At 39.9% G+C, this 5,376-nt stretch overlaps 1 non-coding gene across 1 annotated transcript; it reads right to left on the bottom strand.

The window, feature by feature from the left end:
• Window positions 1-3,527: 3,527 nt before the first annotated feature.
• LOC130953191 (small nucleolar RNA R71) lies at window positions 3,528-3,635 on the bottom strand. The gene has a single exon (XR_009075364.1). It is a non-coding gene; the product is annotated as a small nucleolar RNA R71 (small nucleolar RNA).
• Between the last annotated feature and the right edge of the window lie 1,741 nt (window positions 3,636-5,376).

Raw genomic sequence — 5,376 nt, 5'->3', positions numbered from 1 at the left:
CAAGAAATCCCAGCGTTAAACGCTGGAACTGGCACCCAAATGGGAGTTAAACGCCCAAACTGGCACCAAAGCTGGCGTTTAACTCCAAGAAGAGTCTCTACACGAAATTTGCTTCATTGCTCAGCCCAAGCACACACCAAGTGGGCCCGGAAGTGGATTTTTATGTCATTTACTCATCTATGTACTAGTTTTCTATAAGTAGGACCTTTTACTATTGTATTTTAACATCTAGAACATCTAGAACATCTTGGTAGCTATCTTTGAGTTTTATGCTATCTTAGATCATTGGGAGGCTGGCCATTCGGCCATGCCTAGACCTTATGCTTATGTATTTTCAACGGTGGAGTTTCTACACACCATAGATTAAGGTGTGGAGCTCTGCTGTACCTCGAGTATTAATGCAATTACTATTGTTCTTCCATTCAATTCCGCTTGTTCTTTATCCAAGATATCACTTGTTCTTCAACATGATGAAGGTGATGATTGACGCCCATCACCATTCTCACCCATGAACAAGGTCTGAGTTCTACAAGCATCTGAGGCTTAGTGAATATCTCTTGGATTCTTCGGAATCTTCGTGGTATAGGCAGGACCTGATGGCGGCATTCAAGAGAATCCGGAAGGTCTAAACCTTGTCTGTGGTATTCTGAGTAGGATTCAATGATTGAATGACTGTGACGTGCTTCAAACCTGTAACCTACTGGGCGTTGGTGACAGACGCAAAAGAGTTATTCTATTCCGGTAGGGGAGGGAACCAAACCGGTGATTGGCAGCACTGTGACAGAGTGTGTGCATTAGCTTCACTGCGCGGATGGGAGGTAGCTGCTGACAACAGTGAAACCTTACACGAGCTTGCCATGGAAAGGGGTAAGAAGGATTGGATGAAGACAGTAGGAAAGCAGAGAGACGGAAGGGAAGGCATCTTCATACACTTGTCTGAAGCTCTTACACCAATGATATACATAAGTATCTCTATCCTTATCTTTTATGTTATTTTCGTTCATCACCATATACATCTGAGTTTGCCTGACTAAGATTTACAAGATGACATAGCTTGCTTCAATACTAACAATCTCCGTGGGATCGACCCTTACTCACGTAAGGTTTATTACTTGGACGACCCAGTGCACTTGCTGGTTAGTTGTGCGAAGTTGTGTAATGCCATGGTATTGAGCCACCAAGTTCTTGGAGCCATTACCGGGGATTATTTGAGTTGTGAAAAGTATTGTTCACAATTTCGCGCACCAAGTTTTTGGCGCCGTTGCCGGGGATTGTTCAAGTTTGAGCAAGCTTTTGGTAACATCAGTGCCAAGATCCGGCAACACATCGAGTTTTTGGTGTTATTGCCCGGGATTGTTTAGGCTGGACAACTGACGGTTCATCTTGTTGCTTAGATTAGGTATTATTTTTTTTCGAAATTCTTGAAGATGAATTCTAGAGTTTCATGATGATTTGTTGAAATCTGGCTGGCTGAGAAGCCATGTCTAATCTGATTGGACCGAGGTTTCAACTTATCACCACAAGAGCTTGTTGATTCTCATCAATTTTGCTCTTGGAGCAGTGATCTGCTAAGATTTGGCTGACCTTTGGTCATGTCAAGTGTTTTGGACCGAAGCTTTCTTTGAAAGCTTGGCTGGCTGTGAAGCCATGTCTAATTCCTGGACCGGAGTCTTAGACTAGCACTACACTGATTCCTGGAATTCTCATTAAGAATTTTGATACCTTTTCCTACTTAATTTTCGAAAAACACAAAAAAATTACAAAATCATAAAAAGACCAAAAATATTTGATGTTTCTTGCTTAAGTTTAGTGTCTCATCCTAAGTTTGGTGTCAAATGCATGTTTTTGTTATAATTTTCGAATCCATGCATATATTCTTTGTTTTGATCTTTGAATCTATTGACTTGAAGTATTTTGTGTGTCTCATATGCATTCTCATATTGTTAGTGTCAGTAGTATACAAACTGCTAAGTTTGGTGTCTTGCATGCATTGTTAATTGATTCATTTTGCATTTTGATTATTAAAAAATCCAAAATATTTTTAATTTGTGTCTTTTCAAGTCAATGATACAAAGAATTGAAGATTCAGAACATACTGCAGAGGAATTATACAGAAAAAGCTGAGCATTCAAAAATGCCCAGTGAAGAAGGCAGACTGGCGTTTAAACGCCAGCCAGGGCACCTGGTTGGGCGTTTAACGCCCAAAGAGGTAGCATTTGGGCGTTAAACGCCAGAATGTATACCATTCTGGGCGTTTAACGCCAGGATGGTGCTAGGGGGAAGATTTTGTTTTCAAAATCAATTTTCTTTAAGTTTTCAAAGTTTTCCAAAATCAAATCTTTTTCAAATCATATCTTTTCAATCAAATGTTTCAAAATTAATTTCTTTCCTTTTTCAAAGATACTTACTAACAATTAATGATTTGATTGAAACATCACAAGATTGTTACCTTTTCTGTTGAGAAAGGTTTAAATGTTTCAAATCATATCTTTTCTTGTTAGGTAAGTCATTAATTTTAAAATCAAATCTTTTTAAAATTGTTTTCAAATCATATCTTTTAAAATTGTTTTCAAATCATATCTTCTCAATCACATCTTTTTAAAACCATAACTTTTCAATTAAATCTTTTTAACCACATCTTTTTCAAATTAGTTTTCAATCAAATCTTTTTAATTTCTAATTTCAAAATCTTTTTCAAAAATCACTTGATTTCTTTTTCACTTTTAATTTTCGAAAATTATCAATCAAATTTTCAAAATGTTTTTAAAATCTCTTAATTGAATTTTCGAAAATTCTCTTCCCTCCTTCCCACATCCTTCTATTTATGGAGTACCACTCTTTCTAAATGCACAATTCGAACCTTATCTAATTAAAGTTCGAATTCATCTTCTCCTTCTTCTTTCTATTTCTTTTCCTCGGACATCTCAAGGAATCTCTATACTGTGACATAGAGGATTCCACACTTTCTGTTTCTCTTCTCTTTCATATGAGCAGGAGCAGAGACAAAGGCATTCTTGTTGAGGCTGATCCTGAACCTGAGAGAACCTTGAAGCGAAAGCTAAGAGAAGCCAAAACACAACTCTCTTTAGAGCACCTGACCGAATCTTCAAGGAAGAAGAACAAATGGCCGCCGAAAACAACAACAATGCAAACAATGCAAGGAAGGTGCTTGGTGACTTTACTGCACCTACTCCTGATTTCTATGGGAGAAGCATCTCTATCCCTGCCATTGGAGCAAACAACTTTGAGCTTAAGCCTCAATTAGTTTCTCTAATGCAACAGAATTGCAAGTTTCATGGACTTCCAATGGAAGATCCTCATCAATTTTTAGCTGAGTTCTTGCAAATCTGTGACACAGTCAAGACTAATGGGGTTAACCCTGAGGTCTACAGACTGATGCTATTCCCTTTTGCTGTAAGAGACAGAGCTAGAATATGGTTGGATTCTCAACCTAAAGAAAGCCTGGACTCTTGGGAAAAGCTAGTCAATGCCTCTTGGCAAAGTTCTTTCCACCACAAAGATGGAGTAAGCTTAGAGTGGAAGTCCAAACCTTCAGACAGAAGGATGGAGAATCCCTCTATGAAGCTTGGGAAAGATACAAACAATTAATCAGAAGATGTCCCTCAGACATGCTTTCTGAATGGAGCATCATAGGTATTTTCTATGATGGTCTCTCTGAACTATCCAAGATGTCTTTGGATAGCTCGGCTGGAGGATCTCTTCATCTGAAGAAGACGCCTGCAGAAGCTCAAGAATTGATTGAAATGGTTGCAAATAACCAATTCATGTACACTTCTGAAAGGAATCCTGTGAACAATGGGACTAGTCAGAAGAAAGGAGTTCTTGAGATTGACACTCTGAATGCCATATTGGCTCAGAACAAGATATTGACTCAACAAGTCAATTTGATTTCTCAAAGTCTGTCTGGAATGCAAAATGCACCAAACAGTACTAAGGATGCTTCATCTGAGGAAGAAGCTTATGATCCTGAGAACCCTTCCATGGAAGAGGTGAATTACCTAGGAGAACCCTATGGAAACACCTATAATTCTTCATGGAGAAATCACCCAAATCTCTCATGGAAAATCAAGAGAGACCTCAACAAGGTTTCAATAACAATAATGGTGGAAGAAACAGGTTTAGCAATGGCAAGCCTTTTCCATCATCTTCTCAGCAACAGACAGAGAGTTCTAAGCAGAATACTTCTGACTTAGCAACAATGGTCTCTGATCTAATCAAAACCACTCAAAGTTCATGACTGAAACTAGATCCTCCATTAGGAATTTGGAAGGACAAGTGGGTCAGCTGAGCAAGAAAATTACTGAACTTCCCCCAAGCACTCTCCCAAGTAACACTGAAGAAAATCCAAAAGGAGAGTGCAAAGCCATAAATATGGCCGAATTCTGGGAGGAAGAAGAGGCAGTGAACGCCACTGAGGAAGGCCTCACTGGACGTCCACTGGCCTCCAATGAGTTCCCCAATGAGGAACCTTGGGAATCTGAGGCTCAAACTGAGACCATAGAGATTCCCTTGGACTTACTACTGCCTTTCATGAGCTCTGATGAGTATTCTTCCTCTGAAGAGGATGAGTATGTCACTGAAGAGCAAGTTGCTAAATACCTTGGAGCAATCATGAAGCTGAATGACAAGTTATTTGGAAATGAGACTTGGGAGGATGAACCCCCTTTGCTCACCAAAGAACTGGATAACTTGTCTAGGCAGCAATTGCCTCAAAAGAGGCAAGATCCTGGGAAGTTTTCTATACCTTGTACCATAGGCACCATGACCTTCAAGAAGGCCTTGTGTGACTTGGGGTCAAGTGTAAACCTCATGCCCCTCTCTGTAATGGAGAAATTAGGGATCTTTGAGGTGCAAGCTGCAAAAATCTCACTAGAGATGGCAGACAACTCAAGAAAACAAGTCTATGGACTTGTAGAGGATGTTCTGGTTAAGGTTGAAGACCATTACATTCCTACTGATTTCATAGTCCTAGAGACTGGGAAGTGCATGGATGAATCCATCATCCTTGGCAGACCCTTCCTAGCCACAGCAAAGGCTGTGATTGATGTTGATAGAGGAGAGTTGATCATTCAAGTGAATGAAGAATCCTTGGTGTTTAAGGCCCAAGGATATCCCTCTGTCATCATGGAGAAGAAGCATGAAGAGCTTCTCTCAAAGCAGAGCCAAACAGAGCCCCCACAGTCAGACTCTAAGTTTGGTGTTGGGAGGCCACAATCAAACTCTAAGTTTGGTGTTGGGAAGTCCCAACACGGTTCTGAGCATCTCTGAGGCTCCATGAGAGTCCTCTGTCAAGCTAATGATAGTAAAGAAGCGCTTGTTGGGAGGCAACCCAATGTTTTATAATTAATTATTTTC

This window comes from Arachis stenosperma, chromosome 9 (genome assembly GCF_014773155.1).
Source record: "Arachis stenosperma cultivar V10309 chromosome 9, arast.V10309.gnm1.PFL2, whole genome shotgun sequence".
Lineage (NCBI taxonomy): Eukaryota > Viridiplantae > Streptophyta > Magnoliopsida > Fabales > Fabaceae > Arachis > Arachis stenosperma.
This window is presented reverse-complemented; position numbering and strand designations above follow the sequence as displayed.